The sequence below is a fragment of the Mytilus galloprovincialis genome, chromosome 7, assembly GCF_965363235.1.
Source record: "Mytilus galloprovincialis chromosome 7, xbMytGall1.hap1.1, whole genome shotgun sequence".
Taxonomy (NCBI): domain Eukaryota; kingdom Metazoa; phylum Mollusca; class Bivalvia; order Mytilida; family Mytilidae; genus Mytilus; species Mytilus galloprovincialis.
This window is the reverse complement of record NC_134844.1, coordinates 88,881,190-88,906,379: the sequence shown is the minus strand read 5'-3', so window position 1 is coordinate 88,906,379 and position 25,190 is coordinate 88,881,190.

Sequence of the window (25,190 nt, the reverse complement as noted above, 5' to 3'; positions counted from 1 at the left end):
GTTTTTGTGTTACTGGATACACTATGACGTATACTCCACATCTACTTTTGCTATCTGTTTTGTGTATTGTTGTGTTGCTGTATACACGTTGACGTATACTCCACATCTACTTTTGCTATCTGTTTTGTGTATTGGTGTGTTGCTGTATACACGTTGACGTATACTCCACATCTACTTTTGCTATCTGTTTTGTGTATTGGTGTGTTGCTGTTTACACGTTGACGTGTACTCCACATCTACTTTTACTATCTGTTTTATGTGTTGTTGGGTTGCTATATACAATTGAGTTATACTCCAAATCTACTAGTACAATATGTTTTGTGTGTTGTTGGGTTGCTGTATACACGTTGACGTATACGTACTCCACATCTACTTTTGCTATCTGTTTTGTGTATTGGTGTGTTGCTGTTTACACGTTGACGTATACTCCACATCTACTTTTGCTATCTGTTTTGTGTATTGGTGTGTTGCTGTATACACGTTGACGTATACTCCACATCTACTTTTGCTATCTGTTTTGTGTATTGGTGTGTTGCTGTTTACATGTTGACGTGTACTCCACATCTACTTTTACTATCTGTTTTATGTGTTGTTGGGTTGCTATATACAATTGAGTTATACTCCAAATCTACTAGTACAATATGTTTTGTGTGTTGTTGGGTTGCTGTATACACGTTGACGTATACGTACTCCACATCTACTTTTGCTATCTCTTTGTGTGTTGTTGGGTTGCTGTATACACATTGACGTATACTCCACATCTACTTTGACTATCTGTTTTGTGTGTTTTTGTGTTGCTGTATACATATTGATGTATACTCCACATCTACTTTAACTATCTGTTTTGTGTATTGTTGTGTTACTGTATACACTATGACGTATACTCCACATCTACTTTTACTAACTGTTTAGTGTGTTGTTTGGTTTCTGTATACACGTTGACGTATACTCCACATCTACTTTGACTATCTGTTTTGTGTGTTGCTGGGTTGCTGTATACACGTTGACGTATACTCTACATCTACTTTGACTATCTGTTTTGTGTGTTTTTGTGTTGCTGTATACATATTGATGTATACTCCACATCTACTTTAACTATCTGTTTTGTGTATTGTTGTGTTACTGTATACACTATGACGTATACTCCACATCTACTTTGACGATATGTTATGTGTGTTGCTGGGTTGCTGTATACACGTTGATGTATACTCCACATCTACTTTGACTATCTGTTTTGTGTGTTTTTGTGTTGCTGTATACATATTGATGTATACTTCACATCTACTTTGACTATCTGTTTTGTGTGTTTTTGTGCTGCTGTATACATATTGATGTATACTTCACATCTACCTTTGCTATCTGTTTTGTGTATTGTTGTGTTACTGGATACACTATGACGTATACTCCACATCTACTTTGACGATCTGTTATGTGTGTTGCTGGGTTGCTGTATACACGTTGACGTATACTCCACATCTACTTTTAGTTACTACCTGTTCCGTGTGTTGTTCGGTTGCTGTATACATGTTGACGTATTCTCCACATCTACTTTTACTACCTGTTTTTTGTGTTATTGGGTTGCTGTTTACATGTAGACGTATACTCCACATCTAGTTTTACAATGTTTTCGTTGTGTTATTTGTGTCTTTGTGTTCCTGCTTGTATATTGACGTATATTCAACATCTACTTTTAGGATATATCATTTGTGTCGCTAGTTTCTCCGTATACGTTGACGAATACTCAAAATCTATTTTGACTTTATGTTATTCTTGTCATTGGGTTGCTGTATAGACGTTGACGTATGTATACCCCGCAACTCCACGTGTACTCTGTCTATATGTTTTTTTTGTCGTTGGGTTACTATATCCCTTTCAGCGCCGGGACGTTGTTTTGTTACAACGTTACGTTGCCATACATATGTGAATGACGTTACTATAAACTATACGTAACGTAACGTCAACATGCGACGTACACGCACATGCACTTTGTTAACGTTAATGGAATAATTATACCACACATGAGACATGGCACGCATATGGAACATTAAATATTATATTTACAAAGAGCAGAATTTTACTGTTTTTTTATTGTTATGGTGAGAAGCCTTTAAAATCAAACATTTCATCATGAAGTTGCCAATCATCGTATTATAATTTTTTTTATAAAAACAATTATAAAAGAATTAAAAAGATTTTATTGCATGATGATCTATAAGACAAAAACTTTCTACATTTAAAAGTTGTATTCTCATTCCTCAAAGTTGATTCTGGTGTGATATCTTTTAAAACACCTGTCGACGCAGAGTCCAACTTTGCAAATTCTACACCACCACTGAATACGGGATTTCTTGAATCTGTCTGTCCCAGCACACATCACACATTTCTTCCGTTTACCATCTGGTATTCTTTCTGGGAAATGCCTCTCAGTTATTCTGCCCAACTGTCGATGCCCCAGCCTGACTGTTCTTATTTGTTGGTTTCTACTTCCATCTCTATGATTTCTTATCAAATCCTGACATAAGTGTGTTGAAACTTTAAATGGTCTAGCTTTGTTTCAACAACAAAAGTTCTTTTGTAACAGATGAAGGCATTAACTGAAAACGAAGAATAAAAATAGTACATATTAATATACGTACCAATGTCTTCCACGAGTAAATCAAAAGAAGAAAACAAAATTGAATACAAAATGAATTTAGGCTTGTACGATTAAGATACATGTCAAATACGCAAAAAATATAAAGAAAAATGATAGAAAAAAACATTTCAAAAAAATATTTCAGCATATGACAATGTGTCTAACCTTTGTTCTTGAAATAATCACGAATAAATAAATGCATTTCGAAAAAAAAAATCCAGGTGAAAAAATATATGAAAGAGAAGGCCAGTGACTGACAAATATATATTAGGGTTATTTCATTTCTTGAACAACTATACAGGTTATGTGATTTCTTTACAGCAGATTTCAGTCAGTATGTAGCTAATGGTAATAGCTTGCTTGTTAGCTAAACCGTGAAGTTATTGTTAGGTAAGTTATACTACCATCCTTTTAAAGTAGCTTAGTCCCACAGTGAGATAGATTGGTTTTCTGTTGGGTAAGTCTACTATTAAAGGAGGGAAGTTTAGCTAACCTAACAATGACTTCACGGTTCAGCTAACAAGCAAGGTAACCAAAGAGATTACCTTTAGCTACATACTCACTGAAATCTGCTGTAACAACTATACAAGTTTATATGTAGCTTTTCTATTATCTTTTAATCCATTTCGATATATAAAAATTTGAATCGATCCATTTCATATGAATTTTGTTGATAGTTTTTTCATTGTCAATCAACATTCTCCTTATTTTATAAAGAAATATGTCAATGTCTTTCGACAAACATTTATATATTCTAAACTTGCAAATTATCTTTTACCTGCAGCAGTAACTAATTGATGGAAAAGTAGTTTTCTCCACATTTTCACACTTTTAAAATTTGGCTCGAACTGTAAGACAAGTTGATCCCCGAGATCTACTCCACCCATTGTAAAGTTATAACGCTTAACAGCGGATGGAATGGCAAAATCTCTTCCTCTACTGTTTGTTGTGTTAATCATGCTACAAATTTATAAACATTTAGTTTTCTTCAAGAACATGAATATATTTTCAAGAAGGTCGAAAATGCATTTATAAAAAAGTAAACTCAATATACAGATTTTATTTGTTTTAGCTTAAAATCTTGTGCAGCAATAAATATGTCACCGTATTGATTTTAATTTTCGATCATAGTATATTTGATCAAATTATCATTAAAGAAACAATAATATTATAATGATTATAATTTCAACATTACTTTGATGAAACATTGTGTACTTCATTTGTTCTCTTGTGGATAGTTGTCTCATAGGCGATCATATCCAATATTTGTATTTTAAAATAAAAATACATGTATCTAATATACGTTTAAATTTACCTTGCAGAGCCAGTTGTTGTAAGAATGGTAACAAGTCTGCGATCTGCCCATAAAACTGCCATGAGTTGTCCCTGATATTTCACTGTCATGTCTCCTTTTTGAAGTTTAGCAGTGCGGTAGCTTTTTGGCATGCCACGTCTGGTTTTAATTACAGTTCCTGTGCAGAATGTACCCTTATCTTTCAAATCATGTACCAATTTGGGACTTGTAAAGAAACTATCAACTGTAACATGATGATCTTTGTTTAAATGAGGTGTCATCAACTCTGTCACTACTTGGTACCCCTGAAAAAACAATGCTTTGAGTTTATATGTTTTTATTTGTGAGGTCCTAGCGTGTAAGAAAAAATGAGAATGAAAATGGAGAGTGTGTCAAAGAGACAATGACCCTACCAAACAAAAGAAAACAACCGAAGGTCACAAATGGGTCTTTAATACAGCGAGAAAATCCCACGATAATATTGAAGTTTTAAGCCACTAATTTTATTCAATAGATCCTGAAAATATATATTGAAATAAACAGGGGATAAACACGAACAAGTGATTCTATTAGGCAAAACGAAGGCTGGTTTACCGAAAAGTGTTTCACGGTGACCGGCTGTTAGATTTCTTTCAAGATAATATATAAAATATGGACAAGGGAAGTATATTATTTCTAAAAACATAACTATATGCTATCACTATGCCGCGTTATGCCCATTTATTGAATTTAATCTTGAAAAAAATATATAGTAAAGGAACTTTAAATTTCAAAAAAGTTACAACATGCAATAATTGACCTTACCTGTCCATTTTCACTTCTTGCTTCGTTTCGTCTACCCTTGTATACTTTAATCTGGTGGGTGTAGCCGGTGTAGGATTCCGCTAAAACCCACAATTTAATCCCCCATTTATGTGCCTTTTTGTTGGACAAATATTGCTTTAACTGATGTCGGCCTTTAAATCCCACAACTCTTTCATCTACACAAACATCCTGGTTAAGTCTGTAAAAATATAAGAATAATAACAGTAGGTGATTTTTTTTTAATATTCAAAGCAAACTTTACGTTTTTGAATAAAAAAAAAATCGTTGTTACAGATGCACGCGTAGAGTGTATATATTTAAATTAAAAAAAACATGTAAACAGATATATATTTTTTAGATTTTATTTCTTGCCCACTTTCATTTGTTTTATCGATAACCAATTTGGATTTAGACCCGGCAAGTCAACTGTAGACGCTATATTTATTTTATTTGGAATAATTTCGCATACACTTCAAAATAAACAAAAACTGTATTGTTCGTTTGTGGATTTCCGTAAAGCGTTCGACAAAATTAGCAGGAGGATTCTCATTTATAAACTATTACAGAGTGGTGTTAGCTCAAAGTTTGTAACAATGGTTAGATCAGTATATTCATCTGTAAAAATGCGTGTCAAAACTGCCGATTTACTGTCCGACTCATTCGAAAATTTTCTTGGTGTAAAACAAGGGGAGCCCTTATCACCTCTACTGTTTTTATTTTTTATAAATGACTTGATTGAAGACATGAATATTAGTCCTTCAGCTGACATAGTTAATATTAATGAAGTTCTGATATACTTAATACTATTTGCAGACGATACTATATTATTTGGGAAATCTCCTGAAATTCTACAGGAACTACTTGATAAACTACTTATTTATTGTAATAAATGGAATATAGAAGTGAATATTAACAAAACGAAAGTTGTTGTATTCAAAAATGGCTGGCAACCCGTAACTGCAAAATTTTTCTACAACAACGAAGAACTAGAAATTGTCGATTCGTATATATATCTTGGTATGCTGATACACTGTAATGGAAAATTTTTAAAAACACAGAAGCGATTAGCCTTACAAGGTTCACGATCTTTGGCAGCTCTAAATAATTCTACAAATGGTTTATACTTGACGAAGAAAAAGAAATGTGATCTGTTCGATAGTATGGTTGCGTCTGTGATAAATTATGCTTCGGAAATTTGGGGTTTCCATCGTGGAAATGATGTTGAAATTATCCATAACCGTTTTTGTCGATCTATTTTGAAACTGGGTAAAAGTACGCCAAATGTATTTTTATATGGCGAACTAGGGCGTTTGCCAATGAATGTAATTAGAAAACAAAAAGTTTTAAAATACTGGTTAAAAATTGTAACTCATAAACCACTTATTGTGTATGATATTTATATATTGTTACTCAGAGATGCAAATACTGGTAAAACTAATTGGGTTTCTAATGTTCGTGACCTATTGTTTACTATTGGTTTAAACTTTGTATGGTACCAGCAGTCTGGTATAAATATATCATTAGATGTAATAAAAACTAGGTTAAAAGATCAATATATTCAAAGCTGGTCTGCATCTATACAGGATTGTGAGAAACTTACTATGTACAGAATTTTAAAATTAGATTTTTGTTTTGAAGATTACGTAGACTATAACTATAATTCACATTTTTTCACAAAGCTACGTAGTGGTACTATGAAGTTAAATGTTGAGGTGGGGCGTTATACAAATATACTAAGAGAAAACAGATTATGTACTTGCTGTAATATGAAAAGTGTTGAAGATGAGTACCATTTTACGTTAGTGTGTCCTGTGTATAGACATGTACGACTGCAGTTTTTACCAAATTATTACTGTTCGTGGCCAAATGTGACAAAACTTATGTATCTGTATCGAACAAAATCTAGATCTTTAGTTGGAAAATTATGTAATTATTTGAAATCTGCCTGGCAGATTAGATCACATCTACTAAGTTGATAATTTTTCTATTGTAATATCTTATTATATTGTTCTCTGTTGTTTATTGTGTGTCACAATGTAAATATGTTTGTGTTGCTATAGCATGTAACTACTGCTTTGCAAATAAAGAATTCATTCATTCATTCATTCATCGCAGTAATGACAACATTGTAATTAACTTTGGACAAGTTTTATACACAAAGTCAAGGCTAATTGTATTATGTGTTTCTGGTTACACAATGTAATAAAATGTGAGAAATGTGTAAATTTGAAATCAATGTCTTTTTTCCTATTTACAATGTAATAAAATTTTCATTCTTTAACAACATATATAATATCTTCACTCTCCTAATAACTTAAGATGTATTGTATTCTCCTGAACCAAAAAGTACTATCGGACACTTTATTTATCGTACATGTACCTGTAATTTTCTGAAAATGTCTGATTTAAAATGTCTATAACAGGACTGATTTTGTGGAGTGGGTCGTAGCCTGGTTGGTCATGTGGCACTGCTGTCTCGTTGTTGTTACAGTGCAAAAACTGCAAGATAGCCTGGAATCTATTTCTAGACATTACTTGGGCAAAATTTGGTGTTTCCATAGACCATGATCTAGGATTGTTCTCCCAATATGACTCATATGTAGGTTTCTTAACAACACCCATGGAAAGAACTAGTCCAACAAATGCCAGAATTTCCTGGCGTGTCACAGGAGTCCAGTTCTTCAATCGTGCAAACTCTGGCACTACTCTTGGGGGTCGACTTTTTTCATCAATGCACTGGGTGGCATATCGATTTGTTTCGGCAACTAACAGGTCGATAACACTTCTCCCCGGCATGTCTATAAATTTCATATAGTAATCCAAAATTGTTGAATTTGGCAGAAAATTTACCGGTCCAGTTTGTTCATGAAAATTTGGTTCCGGCAATGAAAATGTCCCTGGATCTAATACAGGGAACCACGGTCCCCTATTCATGGGAATTCCTTCATCCAGTTCTTCATCTCCCTCTGATTCAGAGTCTGAAATATGTATGTCCGATTCATATTCGGATCCCGAATCGCCGTCGTCCATCATTAACTTTACGCCCAGAAAAATGACGTCATAGTTGACCATGACGTCATCAGAAGATGTTTTTTTTTTTACTTGAAACATGTTACGTTATTTTTCTTTAAAACTATATAGGTTTAGAGCATCAAACTGCTGCTGTTGATATATATTTTTTATGTTACTTAATTTGAATAAAAAAACGACAAAAATGTCGTTTTGGCGTGCTAGCGGTAAACGACATTTTTGTCGGTTTGGCGCCGAAAGGGATATAGAGGTTGACGTAAACTCCACATCTACTCTTTCTATATGTTATTTTTGTCTTTGGGTTGCTATATAGAGGTTGAAGTAAACTCCACATCTACTCTTTCTATATGTTATTTTTGTCTTTGGGTTGCTATATAGAGGTTGAAGTAAACTCCACATCTACTCTTTCTATATGTTATTTTTGTCTTTGGGTGGTTGACGTATGCTATAGGATTTAGTGAAGTTCTAATGGATATTAGAATATCCTTTATTATACATGTATATGCAGTTACTTCTAATTATACACTCTTTAAACAAATAAAATATCATACACCATAGTCTAATATTATCTAAAAAGTCTAACCAGCTTAGAAAGACACGAACAGAATGAAAGGCGAGTAACTGTTATATTCCTATTGATGCCAGATTTAACCCTTTCGCTGCCACGGTAAAATTTCTATATTCTACGTTCAGTGCCAAGGCTTGTTTTGGACGTCGTTGTGAAGGTAAAAGAGGCTCTGTGACGTCAACAATAGAAGAAAGTTCTATTGAGAAATGTCAGATGGTTTACAGCATGTGATATGGGATATTTCTGGAATAATGCAATATTGTTACTTGTTAAAATTGATATTTATAATTATAACATATATAAATAAATGTTTCTCCAATAACTATCAGAAACATAAATCAAAATTAATAACAGGATATAATTTATTATAAATCTACAGTCAATAAAAAAAACAACCAAGTCTAGCCGCTATATTTGAAATTGTGATGCAATGCAAATTATGCAGAACATGTAGAAGGATGTAAACGAGGGGAAAGCTATAATACCTTCTCAAAATGTATTCAATATGATATATAAAATGCAAACATCAGATATTTTGAAAATATACGGCACGGCCACCATACACATTACAAAACCCTTTTGTCACCCGTCTTACGCTATGTTAAATATTATCAAACAAAGAAAACTTTGCTCATAGGTCCACTCGGTACAAAATATTATTTTACCAGAAATACTTAAGACTATAAAACGCCGAGGTCCAAGAAAATAGAGTTTCTTGATATTTCATGATATATTCACAAAAACTAACAACTCAGAATATTTACAACAAAAAATGCAGCTTGTCTCTATAAATGTGTAGCATAGCCAGTGCTGAGAGTCTGAGTCTCATCGTGGTTCTCAAGTAGCCTAGGTTTTAATATTCTGTTCGTTGTTCTAAAAGATGAAACTCTCAAATAGGTGATGCATACATTTCATCGTGTAAAAAAATATTTTCTTTAAATATTTCATTAAATTTCATTTAGCGTTTATGATGCAACCATTCAATTTTCAAGATGGGAAATTTGTATCAAATTATGGATCCTAAATATTTTTTAGGCAAAATTTCGATCTCGGCATTGTCTTTCGGCACGCTGGTGTGCGCAATTTTTTTTCCGAATTAAAATAGTCATTACTTGTGTACCCCTTTTGTGTTCCGGTTGTTTAATTTTAACAGTTGCTCATACTTGATATTTTTGCGAAGAAACCCCGTCCTGCATTTCACCTCTAACAACCCCCAGCCCCCGGGGAAAAAACTAAAATTGTTACTTACAGCAAAGATGTAGATACATAATTTGGACAGACGGACGATGGAAACCAAGACTGAGAGTAATAAAATAATTTCATGGCATGAAGCGATAGCGGTAAATATTGTGCTTTGAATGGTACTCTTGTAAGAAAATAAAAAATGTATGTTTTGGTAGGAATAAAATAGATCTTTATACCTACCCGTAGATAAAAGGGGGTACTTATAAGCTCATGAATAAGCACACTCAGAGACTCTGTCGCAATTTGAGTATTTGAGTTTTATTAAGACAGACCGCGCTATTTTTCTGGCGTCGCTAAAAAAATGAACTGTTTTGCCGGCTCTAGATGTATAAGGGAAGGCAATATTGAAAACAATAATTATCGGCGGAAGGTTCTGAAAAAGAAAAAAGCATACAATGACCCACCTTTTTCTCATAGTATTTCGAAAAGTGCTTGATTTTTTTCTACGTTAAAGTGACGTCACAAATAATAAAAAAAAAGAATGACGTCATTTTTGGAACTATTGGCATTGCGTTTCCGAAATGTCAGATATTTCCGAAGATTCCGAAGTTTCCGATATTGAAAGTGACACAGATTCAGATGTTGATCTAGCGCAAGAAATCACAGAATCGGAGAGTAGCGAAGAGAAGATGAAAATATGCCGAACCAACGACCATGGTTTAGAATCTACCCACCAGAAATAGATGAAATGCAACAGAACTTTGCAGAGAATGTTGGACTTCAAGACGCTCCTCCAAGGAATTCAAGACCTATAACTTATTTTTTCCTGTTTATGACAATGGATTTCCTTAGACAAATAGTTACAGAAACCAACAGGTACTATAATGTACATATTTTATAGATCCATTCTTTATGTATACATCTAGCACCAAGGAGTTGATAAATATAGAACATTTTCATAATTTAATACCGGACATTAGTCGAATATTTGAGCTGCGTATTTGCTTTTTTTTTTATAAAAGTTATTTTGCATTTTATATATAAAAGTCAGAAGTTATTTCTCATCAAACCATTAAAAAGCTTTCTTTGCGCTAGCACTTTATTTTTTCGTGGAGAAAAGGCACATTTTCGTGAAAAAAATATAACCGCTTGCTTCTATAAAAACAAACAGTTTCAATTGAAAAAGTAACTTTCTATGAAAAACTTATAAAACCTATTTCTTTGCAGGTATGCAGCAGACTATATTGCTAGTAAAGACAGAATTCAACGATTCTCGCGCCTGCATGACTGGTTCAAAGTTGGAGTTTTAACATTGAGAGATCTGAAAGCGTTTTTAGCGGTTATTCTCAATATGGGTATCATTAAGAAACCGGTTATAACCGAATATTGGAATACAAAGTTTGCTAGCCAATCAACAAAATGGTTTAGAGACATGTTTTCAAGGAACCGGTTCCAATTGATTTTGAAGTTTTTTCACATAATTAACAATGCTATGATTCCTAACCGTGATGATCCGCAGTATTCCCCGACCGGAAAATTTCAATGCTTCGTAGATTTGTTTAATGCAAAATCTAAACAATATTATACACCAAATCAATCCTTAAGCATAGACGAAAGTTTGATAGGAACACGGGGCAGGTCAATAATGATTCAATATATACCCTCAAAGGCAGCGAAATTCGGTGTTAAATTATGAGTGCTTGCTGAATCAATAACGGGATACATTGTTCATCTTAATGTATATAAAGGAAAGCGTTATGACCCAACCCCTGCCGGAATGTTACAGGGAAGTTACGTAGTAAATTCACTTTTAGACTCGTGCAGTTTTTTTAATAAATACTACCACGTTGTCACAGACAGCTTTTTCACGTCAATTGATTTAGCAAAAGAACTTCTGCGGAAAGGGACATTTATGACTGGAACTCTACGTAAAAATCGTGCCATGCCGAGCTCTATAAAAAACCCGACAATTAATGAAAATGAAGCCAAATTTTTAAGACAAGGACAGTTATTGCTATGTGTATATAAGGAGGCTAGGCGTAGGAAACCTGTCCGTCTGTTATCCACATCATGTAAAGCCGTACTTAATAATAACGGGAAACCAAAATTGATTGAACATTATAACACAAAAATGGGAGGAGTAGATCTAGCTGATCAGCTTGTCAGCGCATATGTAGATGACAGAAAGACTATGAAAGTATGGAAAAAAGTTGTATTCAATTTACTATAAAGAATGGTGACAAATGCTTATATACTTTATAAACAAAATAGTGATGCACCACGTCTCTCTAGGTTATCATTCCTGCAAAGCTTAATTGAGGATCTTGCACAAGAGCATCTGTTATCGCGTCGGCAAAGACTCCCTAATCGTGAACCAAACAATGCGCGCATACGACTCCGTAAGATCCCAAACGGGAAGGAAAAAGATTGTAGCGGGTGTTCAGACAGAAACGGGTGGGATGGGAGAAAGAGAACGAGAACTGTTTGTGTTAGATGTGGGAATGGACTGCATAAAAAATGCAAACATAATCATGTATGTGTGGACGAATAATCAATATATATAAAATTGTGAAATCTATTTAATTATTTGTTACGTATATAATAATGACCTATCCTGCCTCAACCCCCCCCCCCCCCTCTTTTCCATGCCCACCCACAATTTCTAAAAGAAAATCTATGTGCAAGAGAAAAAAAGAAAAACACCAAAATTATTGCACATTTGAATCGTAAATAATTTTATGCAGGTAAAAGAAACAAATGGACTGCAGAGTATCGATAGACAAAAAACAAACACGGGAACAGATTAAACACACAAATTTCAAAAACAAACGAGAAAAACGAACATAACAACTGGGGCGACCTCAAGTGCTTCGGAAGTGTTAGCAGTCCTGCTTCTTGCAAATACACCAGGCGTGTTTCTAAAAAATAGGATATTAAATGGAAATGGAGAATGTGTCGAAAAGACAAAACCACAACCAGCGGGATCACCCTCAAGTCTTCATTGAAAAGTGAGAAACTGTGAGCTAATTTTAGCGACAAACAAATAAAATATGAATAAAAAAATAGCCATACGCATTTTTTGAAATGCAAAAAGTAAAATCACCAAAATACTGAACTTAGAGAAAAATCAGTTCGGAGAGTCAATAATCACATGGCAAAATCAAATAACAAAACGAATGGACAAGAACGGTCATATTCCTGACTTGGTACAGGCATTTTCAATTGTAGAAAATGGTGGATTAAACCTGGTTTTATAGCGCTAACCCTCTCACTTTGATGACAGTCTCGTCAAATTCCGTTATATTTACAATGATGCGTTAACTAAACAGACACAATAAATAAAACAGTCAAAATATAGAAACAGCAGACATCATCGTGCAACAATTTTAAAAGTAACAATTTAACAACGGCAAGTGCGCTCTTAGGTGGCGGGAGATCGACGTCACAGTTCTGTATTGTTGACGACGTTGGTAACGTCGCTAAAATAACATCGGCCTAAAATCGGCCCTCTGGCACTGAACGTAGTATGTACAGATCGGCCCAAAATCGGCCCTCTGGCATACAATGGGTTAAAAAAAATCAACGTTTCGACGTTGCAAATAAACAATAACAATTTGACGTCGCCAGTGCCGAATTCTTTTGACGTCGTCTTTGTTGGCGTTATTTATTTCATAATGATTTATTAAGTAGTTTTTTTCTACGTGAACGGCATTCACAAGGGCTGTGACCTGGTGTATATTTTGATAATGCTATATTGACTGAATTTTTCTATACAAATTTGCATCTTTATTAATTCCATAAATTCATATATGTAAAGTTAACTGATATTTGTTTTAGATGCAGTTGAATTCGTGCAATTATAAAAAGTTCTTTTTGAATTGCAAGATAATATTGTAAAGTAGTATGCAATTATAACGCATTTTCCGCCTAGAGTCTACAATTTTTGGCTATATATTTTTGTATAATAACAATTTTTAAAAAGATATGTCAGAGTATTTATGGGCGAATTTTACCAAACCATGTTTTGAAAGGCACGGAATTGTCGGAAGTACATTTGTTTATTTGGTCACAATTTTTTCTTCGATTGTTTTTTTGTTTTGTTTTCTACTGATGTGAACATTTATGATAATATTTTGCAAACCAATTTTGGTAAAATATTTGCCAAATTTCAGGATGAAAAAATTGTGTTTATATATCCAGCAACAGATATTTGTTCAATGATAAATATAACCTGATAAACACATAGATACGCGTTAAAAAAATCAATTGGTTGATTGAAATCCAATTAGAAATAACTTTATAAAATTTATTAAAAAAATGTAATATATAGCCTAAAGTTGTTCGTAAAATATTCTATGTGCAAGAACTTTTATTTTCTATAAGTAACTGTTTTACACTTTGATATTACAATTACTGAATATACAAAAGGAGGCGAGTAATGTCGCGGTATTTTAACCTTGCGTCATTTTCCTATGCTGTCTGAATTACATGAACCATGTGAGCATTATTTTTCTTGGGGTATTAAATGTACATGTAAGAACATTTGTTTCTTGCATTTAATGTTTAGGGATAAATTCAGAAGACTGGCTTAGATTTGTCCTAACTCGTCTCGACATGAACGGGACTATTTTACCATATGAAGTGATATACATTTCGTAGATGTGATTGCGTATTGAATGTTTGTCGACCTCTATGTGTATTTGGTTTTTAATTCATTGCGTCTTTTGGTGTAGGCCAATATAATTTTGTTTTAAATTGAAGGTTACGAGATTCGTTTTGTGAAAATTTCTGTAGAACCACATCAATTTCAAAAACATAGCAAATACAAAACAGTATGAAAGGAAGTATTGCCCGTAACTATTATCGAAAATAATTTTAGTATCTATACTCCTTGTATTCTTCACGTGCAAAACATTACTAAATAGTATATGTTACATCATTAACCGAATCAAAAGATTAAATATAGGTCCAGATTTTAGAGACCGTAATACATGTAGCCGCTGCTGGTTTTGTGTAATAAAAAGTACAAATATATGCCAGTAGAATGTACTGTCTCCTCTTATGTTTCTTTTCGTTTCTCTTCTTACGAATGTCAAACAAATGGGTGTTCGTTTTGAATTTTTTAGTGTGAATCATCGCACAGAGAAATAGAGAATACTTTTATCGACACGATCCTTTTGAGTAAAATTACAAAAATGAATGTCGAACACTCGGAGAACATATTGTTTCATCAGTTTATTCTCTATAATTTGGTTATGTATATTTCATGATAAGATTTGTGGTACATCTATCCGTTAAGTGAAATTCAATTCCCTAGCTTCTGTTTATTCCGAAATAGCCAAACTTCCAAAAAAAAAAGCCTGGTCCCTTTAAAATTTCAAGCAAGATACAGATAGTGCATACATGGCCAAAGAATACCAAAATAATGTTATGTACCAGTATGTAAAAAATGGATCTGTAAAGGGTCTTTATGGACATGATGGATGTTAATTGAGATGATGCTAAATACGGATGAATAAACCCTGCTCATAACCTAGCAATACCATCTCCTTTGCATCTCCTTAAAGGTAAAATTCAGTATTTTTTCAATTTGTTTCTCAATTAAATTATTTAAATTTATTTGTTATACTTGAACACGAGTATGAACATGATGAATAAGCCAAATATATTATAATGAATTAGGCCATTAATTTTCTCAATTAAATTGTTTCACATTTTACATTTCGTGGTCTTCTGTAGGCGAATAGTGTTTTTTCTCGTTGTTGAAGGCCGTACTATTGCCTGCAATATTGCTAACATTCACTTCATTTCAACGTTGTTGATACTGTTTCGTCATACTCATTTGCATTTAAACCACTTCCCCTTATTTGTATATGATAAGTATGAAATATTTGTCGCTGAACTAAATGACATGCAATTAATCAATCGTTAATTCAGTTTTAAAATAGCTTTAATTAAAATTTAAATTAATTTTTCGTTTATCAACTATGTGAAGCTGACTGAAAGTGTCCGTCGATAATCCACCATATAATGTTTAATGACACGATTTCAGTCCTAAAATGTTTATAAAAAAAAATCCCCTTTGTTTGTAAAAAATATAATTAATAACTTCCTCCTTCATGACGGGAACTAAGCTAGTAGCAATAATAAAGAACACTTTAACACACCAAAAGGAGTATATATATTACATGTAGGTTGAATGCGAAAACTAATAAGTATAAAATTGTGTTTATAAAATTAAAATCAAGTATGTGTCGCTTATTAATCAAACTCAGTTTAGATAAAAGGAACCCAATTGAGATAAGAAAATGTTGGCGTTGGCATGCATGCAGTGTGTACTTTATCGACAATTTTGTGGAATTTCTGTTAATTTCCATGCTAAAAAATTGTGTTTTTTTTAAATTTTCATAACTCCAAATCTCAACATCCTTTTATTTATTACCGAGTCCTTTTGGGCCATTTCTTTGTCATGGGTTGACCGATTTCCCGTTTTGGACTGATAGGGTAAACACATAAACATTTATATTGGAACATTCGTAATATGCGAAACGTTCTAAAGCATTTTTCAACACACATTCTGACGAATATGTCGGAAACACGGTCAATAAAGTGTTTTTTTTATCATATTATTCTGATAAATTACGATGCCAAAAAAAAGGGTTGACCGGTGTTGTTCGATTATCTTTTCTTTTTAGCTCTTTCTTAAGTTTTAAATCTTCAGCACCAATGTAATTTGTTTGCAAAGATCTGCAAATATAAAAACTAACGTCATTGTTTGTCGCTGGAAGAGTTTTTTTTTCAGAGCAAGAAAATTCAATTATAATACTTTTGCAATAATTATAACGTCATAATGACCGGACGTCATTGCTTCAAAGTATACTAAGATGACCGATGGTCAACACTGTTACAAGACTTTAATCATTTAGTGTAGTATAGGCTGCAAACTTTTGATTTATAATATATACTATTGTTGAAACGACATATATATGTCGCCTTGGCATCAAACCCAAAACGACGTATATGTCGCTTTGGCATCAACACTGAAACGACATATATGTCGCTTTGGCATCAAGAGGGTTAACTATTGTTTTCCAGAAAAATGTGTAATTTACCACTGAGAGGAGTTAATTTCTAAATATTTTAAAAGTGGTAAAGAAGACATGTTCTGCTTGAAAAGGTATCCTACTGTTTATCATCATGAAATATAAGGTATAAAAATTGAGATATGCAAGATTTCTCTGTGGCATCAATGTTCTTGGCCTGCCTATAAAACAAAATTATTTGCGAGAATATCCCATATTATGGTGGCATATATCTGCCCCCACTTGTCACTTAGTTAAGTCGTCATAATTAGCTAAATAAGTCGACTTGTCAGTTAATGCAGTCTACTTGTCACTTAGTTAAGATAATAAGATGAAACTCAGGGAGACGGATTTATAAAAAAAATTCCAAACTTGTTTCCGAATCCCATATTTGAACTGTATGTAACATTGTAATAATTATCTTGTAATTTTTCATTAATAAATACTGTTTATCATATATTTAGTAGTAAATACAGTAGTTTTTCATATTTGATAAATAGCCTGCTGTTCAATCCATATCGCGCAACTTTGATGCGCACCCTTTATCGCATACCCTTTATGACACCCCTACCCTTTATCGCATACCCTTTATCACACCCCTACTCTTTTTTTTTTGTTACGTAAAGTCAGTTTTTTTTGGGTTTTTTTGCCTTATAAAAAATTTCCTCAAAATAGGTAATTTTTTTGAATGACGTCATTGTTTGGTATGTGACGTCATGAACGTCAAGTTTTCATATTTTTTAGCACACCAAATGCAACAATAAAAAATTAAAAAAAACACACAAATAAATACAATAATAAACAAATTATTTTTAAAACAACAGCACGCAAATTGTAAGGTAACCCAGGTGCTTCGGATAAGTAGTTGAGCAGTTCTTTTAAGGCCCTTTTAAACAAGACAAAAGTAGAACTGAAGGTAAAAAGTAAAATCACAAAAATACTGAACTTAGAGGAAGATCAATTGGGAAAGTCCATAATCACATGGCAAAATCAAATAACAAAACGCATCAAAAACGAATGGACAAGAACTGTCATATAACCCAGTGCTATGGATCAGAAAACAGTTCATATAATATAATACTCTTCTGTTAAAATATATGATAAAGCGTATAATACATGGCAAAATCCGTATCACATGCCGTATCATCCTCGACCTTGGGCTGATATTAATGTCTCGGGATGCTACGACATATGATACGGATTTTGCTATGTATTATTCTCTATTTTTAAACTAAACTTTTTTGTAAAAAAATAAAACATATTTTAGCACCCCATTATTCTCTATTCTGTATACCCCATCCACACCCTCTTTATACCGTCTGTCTAAAGGTTGGGTGAACGTGAGGTCGGACGATCTAGTAAACAGAAAATAACTGAAAATTGTCGACTGTTAACGAAACTTTTAACACGAGATAAATTCTTAGCAAACAGAGGATTTGACATATCAGAAAGTGTAGACTTTTGTGTGCGGAAGTGAAAATTCCAGCATTTACCAAGGGAACACGTAAATTATTTTTTTCTTGAAATAAAGCCAACAAGAAAATTAAGTGCACGTACATGACTGTTTTCGCATACAAGTTGAACTTGTACAAAACAAATATAATATTCTACAAAAAAACATTGCCAATTTACTTTCTGAATTTATATGTGTCACTGAGTTGAATCAGTTGTTCTACGACACCCTCCTCCCCCCATTCCAGACCCTCATTGAGATGAATCAGTTGTTCTACGACACCCTCATCCCCCATTCCAGACCCTCACTGAGGTGAATCAGTTGTTCTACGACACCCTCATCCCCCATTCCAGACCCTCACTGAGATTAATCAGTTGTTCTACGACACCCTCATCCCCCATTCCAGACCCTCATTGAGATGAATCAGTTGTTCTACGACACCCTCATCCCCCATTCCAGACCCTCACTGAGGTGAATCAGTTGTTCTACGACACCCTCATCCCCCATTCCAGACCCTCATTGAGTTGAATCAGTTGTTCTACGACACCCTCCTCCCCCATTCCAGACCCTCACTGAGATGAATCAGTTGTTCTACGACACCCTCATCCCCCATTCCAGACCCTCACTGAGGTGAATCAGTTGTTCTACGACACCCTCCTCCCCAATTAAAAAAAAAATTGTATATAGCGTGAAAAATTATTTATTATTTTTGGCGATCAAACGGGGGGAGCCGGGTCTTACGTCCTCTACCCCCTTTTTTCCCTTGAATCAACCGTTTTAAATGGACCCAATCAGTGTTTCACATTGGTCATAGTTGTCTTTGAAAATATTTGGAATCGTCCTTAAATGGGTCCAATCATTGTTTCAAACTGGTCCGATTTGTCTTTCAATCTAAAGTGTTATTTGGCCTGTATCGCTGAGCTCTATGGTTACCCGAGGGGTTGATACAAGCTATGCTTAGTGTTAGAGTGCCCTTACCTTCCTACAAGGTGTCAGTCCCAGCTCACATCGTCTAGTCCCAGATATCAGGAGCATTGCCTTGCTCGTTCCGTGGTGAGAGAGGGCTGTACTCGAGGAAGAGGCTGGAAGTACCCAACTGTTACGTCATGTCATGTGTCCCTTCGGATCCCTCTGTGATATACCAGTACCCTTGCTACAGGTTTGGGGAAACCCCTAGAATTCCGGGGCAATTACACTACACCCCCCTCCATCTTAAAAAGGAGGAACTACAGTTCCGACAAAAACGACTGTATAATCTTACTAAAATTCCCAAGGGTAAGACTGACAGCGTCTTTTACTAATTAACCTTTACACAGGGTATCTAAACTATCCACCCCCTTAATTCTGGATAAGGGGGAAATTGAAAAAACTTAATCTTTCCCAAGAAAAAAAAATAAATATTTAATTATCCAAGTAAAAATAAACATGAAAATCGAGCTCTGGACAGCTATCTTATCTATGGGGTACCAAACTCCCAACAATTTACACACCAGAGTTGCCGCAGGGTGCCAACCTCAACAGGTTCTTCAGGACAAATTACAGCCGAACTCAACGTCGACCATACCCATATGCTATTATAACTTATACAGTCCTGGACACGGGTCTCACTACAAGACGATAAACTGCGTGCTAAAATCCCTGACTCTGTGTAATGTTCACATGCATGTACATGTATCGACTGTTTAAAACTGAACTGACAAATAATCATACTTTATAATATAAATACACAATATAAAACAATCTCAATGTCCAAATGACAAGTTCATTAATACCGCCCTGAATTTCCAAATGAAACTACTAACATGTATATCTTTATACATAATTTACAACTGACTAAACACTATAGGGTTTTAATCCCATAACTGGGAAGGATGTACATGAACATAAATAATTTGACTCTTGTCAAAAATCCCATCTATATATAGTGCCTCTATATAAGGATGCATTTAACTATTTTACTACTGTAATAGCTATTATCACCAAAATTTACATAATATCAGGGTCATTACACCGCTCTAATATCCGTTGCATCTATTTAACATATCTGTACACTATATATATGTGAGAGTGTGAAGCAAAAAACTAATAAAAATCACATAAAATACAACAATGGTTCACACTCAACACCATTTCAAAGGCGCTAAATCCCAATCTGGAAAAACTGTTCTGTTATGACAATTTTACTACTGAAGGCGTCTCACCTCAATGTGAGGACGGTGACCTAACAGATCAAAACATACACTATCATCTAAGACTGTTCCTTCACAGAACAGTGAAACATTCCCACTTTCAGGGAATCGTTCTGTTACTATCTTGTACAGTTCCGTCATAGAACTTACTCTTGCCATACACTGCAAACCTTCATACTGTTGTTACGGCCAGAAATCGCCTTTAAATTGTAGCCAACAAAAGACACAAATCAATAGTAAAATTTAACAATATTTATTATACAAAAGTTTACAAGAAGTATTACACAAATATTACTGTCAACTTAACTGTCAAAATATGAGTCCAATATTTTATCTTTAACTGTATCCGGATATCTTTTTGAATCCAATCTGAATATTACGTTCACTATTAAGGTCACAATCCAGTATGATGTTGTTTGTAGAATAAAAGTGTCAATCCAAATGCTGTGAATGCTAATGTCTATCGATGTCTAAGTCCAAGTCCAAGAGTGAGAGTTTGACTTTAGTGTCTGTATATATATAGTTGTCATGGAAGATTCTAGAACAGTCTTTAATGGAACATCCTAGAAAGTTACAACGAAAGTTTCTAGTAAAATGTAGAAGTTTATATAACGCATATTTTATTAGGATCATTCTGGAAAGTTCCAATCATTCTGTAATTGTTCCAGTGATTTCTAAACTGCACAGTTCTAAGATTATTCTGTAAACAACTATCAGGCCACACAACACAAATCAGGCAAACATAAATAAATACAATAATTACAATATCATAACACTGTATAACTACAAGTATTGGAACTTGAGGGCTCTGGATCGGCTTGAGCTGCGACAAAGAATGCTCTATTTGGGATTCGGCTAGTTGTAAAACTTGGCGTCCCAGAACAATTGCGGTTTCATTCGCCGAGGTATGGTGGTCATTTGTGTCATTGTTCTCAATACTGGACTGAAATTTTCTCTTTTTGCTCTTACTTTCTATAAGACTTTAACAGTGTTCTCCCCAGGCCGTTTTAGCGTCGCGGTACCGCGACGCTATATTTTTTCACCGTGATGCTATAATAATTCCCGCGACGCTATAATTATTTTGAAGATGCTATTTTACTTGTCCTCAATTTTGAACTTTCATCTATTATCGATTATGATCATAAAAATTATATCACCTTTAATTGTAATCCCTTTAAGTCGGACACTAAAGGCAATTACGAGATTAAATAGCTAGGTGTTAATTGCCCTCAGGGTGATAACTGTTTGGATGCGAATATCCCAAGCTGGCACTTGTGACATGACTAATACCACGTGTCTGCAATCGCCAATTTCGACATGGAAAAATGCAATCACAAAACAATTCGAAATCTACGTTTTGTATTACGAAAATTCAAAGATTGAAACGATTTTTATTTTTTTGAAAAAAGGTCGTTTATTTGTGCAACTCTCCAAAAATTACTTTCTTTCTCTTCCGGTAATACGAGAGCGAGAATTTTGTAGGTTTAGAGCTAAAATAAGTTTAATACTTCTTTAAAAAGTTATCATAATTGGCTTAAGTTTATGTTTAATCCATTTAATGCATTAAAAGCGTCTCATTCATTCACAATCTCTTGTCAAACAATGTTTATTCTCGGACTCATTTTCGTAAATTTTTCTACGGCCGCCATTGCACATTTTTGTGTAAACTACGGATCGGAACCGGAACAGATATGACAAAAATCCGCATTTTCACGATAATGACAACAGATGGACAGTAGACAGAAAAAATATACCAAGAGAGAAAACTACGCATTAACAGACTATTTGTTAGATAACTTTGTTAAAAATACATATCATTTGGATGTAAAGATAAGAAACAACTGGGACTAATTCATTGAGTGCCATGAAACAATGAATTTCATAAACTTGATAAAAAAAGTTTTTAAATTGATTTTTTTTTTTGCTACTTTATCTTTACTTGATATAATATAAAAAATAGTTAATTTTGTGTGCTATATATTTAGTTTTGTATATATACAGGTTGATCTATAATGAACCATTCATTAATTTGACTTATTGTTGGGTAACTGAAACCACATATTTATTTTTATTTGGCACAAGAGGAAAAAAATAATTCTGTAACTATAAAAGAATAAAGAAAACATAAACTGAAACAACTGTTTTTGTGGTTATAGTTTAATTGTATTCTCAGTTATGAATTGAACAATATAAACTAAAACATATAAAGGAAATAGAGCATCCACGCGACGCGACAAACGACATTAAAAAAAATACAGTTAATTTTTTTTACGAAAAATGTGATGCTATCCAAAATTTCTGGGGAGAACACTGAGACTATAGCTGTTCAAATTTTCACTCTCATAGTAAATTTCTTCTTTTTCATCCATTACTATGGTACGTTCTTCTTGTTGAGACACAAAATTGTTGGATCGCTGACCCAACTTGAGTTTTATTAACAAACACTGGCCAAAAACTGCCATTCATCTGAGCAAGTTCCTCAGGTTCTGGATGTTTTCTAGGATTGTAGTTAAATCCTTCAGCTACCATATCTTGTTGTTCAGGCGTTAAAAAGTGAAGAACTGAAGTTAGGACTCTCCAATTGAGTAAACAAGCAGGGCTGTTTACTGGTCTTAAACTATACCTGAAATAATCTGTCCATCCCATCTCTTCACAAATTGTACGATGGACTTGCATCTGTATCCTTGTAACATGTTTAGAGCGAGGCACAAAAGACTTCTCATTGAGGAAATTCACCAAGTCTTTGACAGTCACTGTTTCCTGCCTGGTTAACCATTTTGCTATGAGCATAACCACATAAGCTCTATGTTGGTGAAATCTTCTGTCCTCCATCAGTCTTTTAGCATGATAGGTCTGAAAGATTTCAGAAAGATGTTCTTCAAAACAATGTCGTTTTACGTCTCTTCTATCTACCACTACTGGGCAGTTCTTTACAGGACATTTACGGTCTGTTCGACTTTGAATACATGTCCTCTCCTTTTTTCCACTTTTGGGACAATTATAAAACCCAAGGTTTCCTCTGGATTCTTCCTTGTTAGTACAGCACTGATCTTTATTGTCTCTACACTGATCAGGCTCTTCCTGTGTTCCTCTTTCCTCAGATTTCTGGGTAGACGTTGAGGCCATCATGCCTAGGTTAGACTCTACTTGAGGAATGACTGTTTCTAAATGAAATTCAGCACTTTGCCTGCTGGCTGGGAACCTCTGTGTTGACCCTTCTGTTCTGGGTTTCTCATCTGAAGATGAATCTGAAGTGTTCTTTCCATGAACAACGTTGACATTAGGTTCATGAGTTATATTTTCACCTCCTAGTATTAGTGGTATGTTCCTATTCTGTACAGTTAATGTTAATTCTCTAATATTCATGACAACTCTATTATGCATGATAAAGTCACATTCCAGTATCATATCACATGAAACTGGAGCTACATACAGTTGTTGATTGAACTGTATATCTCCAATCTTGAACTTAATATGACTAGTAAGCCTGCATGGCATTGTCATGTTGGTACCCGCACCATACATGGTGGTCTCCCTGATAACGAAGGGCTTAGGCTCTAAAGTGTAAAAAAAAATGTGTCCTTTAGAATAGTAACTTCAGAACCAGAATCAACTAGAGCAAGTACTTTCTTTCCTGCAATCTTTACCTCAACTTGAAAGAGTTTGGCTGCTCCTAGTGATCTCACTGTACCGATTCCAGACACTACTCCTTCGGAATCATAAAAATTATCTTTGTTATTCTCATTAAAAGATACTTGTTGAAATGTTGGCTCTTTATGTACTGACTGTCTTGTATCTTGTACAGATAGATCTGGACAGTCTTTGATATAATGACCTTGCTGGTGACAATTAAAGCATTCGTTATTATAATAATCACGTCTGGTATATCTCCTGTCACCTGATTTATTCCCTCGCCCACGACTTCTGCCATTATTATGTCTAGGCGAATAATCAGAATACCTGTTGTCTTGGTTAGGTGACCTAGAATTTGGACTGGTTCCCTGTTTTGTTGATTGTTCCTGAACCAAACTGGTTACTGTGGACATCATTTTCTCTATATACTCCTCTATGCGAGAGAGACGATTATCCATACTGGACTTGGTGCTACCTACACCAAGAACTACTGGTGAGTTAACAGACTTCTCTGAAAGAGATTCCTCCTCCTTCTAGCTAGTTTTCTGAATGGCACTGACTGCCTTTCTAGTGTACTGACACCATCTAATCATATCCAAGGCTGCATCCATGGACTTTGGTTTAGAGATACAAGCTTCTGTTCCAGCAACTGTATCATTACAACCCTGACAAAACCTCATGATTGCCTGTTCAGTCATTAGTTGTTCACTGTACCTGCTATATGCTCTAGTGGCGAGAGTCAACACTCTTTCCGACCACTCCTTCAAGGTCTCCTTTTCTCCTTGGGCACTTGTCTGGAATTGAACCTGTGAGGTTTCTGGCAGTTCTTGATGACCAAATCTCTTGTTCATATAAGAAATGATATCAGTAAAACTTGCTGTTTGTTGTTTTCCGCGAGTAAGGTGTAATACTCACTGGCTGCATCATCTAGACACCAGCAGAGCTGTTCCCTTTTTTGTTTATCTGTCCACTCAGCGATTTTAGCATAAACAGAAAACTTGGTATGGAAGGCTTTCCAGTTGCCCTTCCCACTATAGCGGAGCGTTTTTGGAATCGAGGACAGAAATTGTCTGTTCTCTATTTTCTTCTTTTTTCTACTTTCCTGACTGCTTGTAGAACTTTGCATATCTGTGTCAGATTCTGACTGGGAGTCACTAGACCCTCTAGACCTTCTAGGACTAGAACGACTACGGTGTAATGGAAAACTCCTTACACTTCTTAAAGGTGAGACATCACGCTGTTGATTCTCTTGAGGTCTGTTGTACTCAGGTTCTGACCTTCGCTTTGTTCTGGTCTGACGGTATGCTGAAACATATG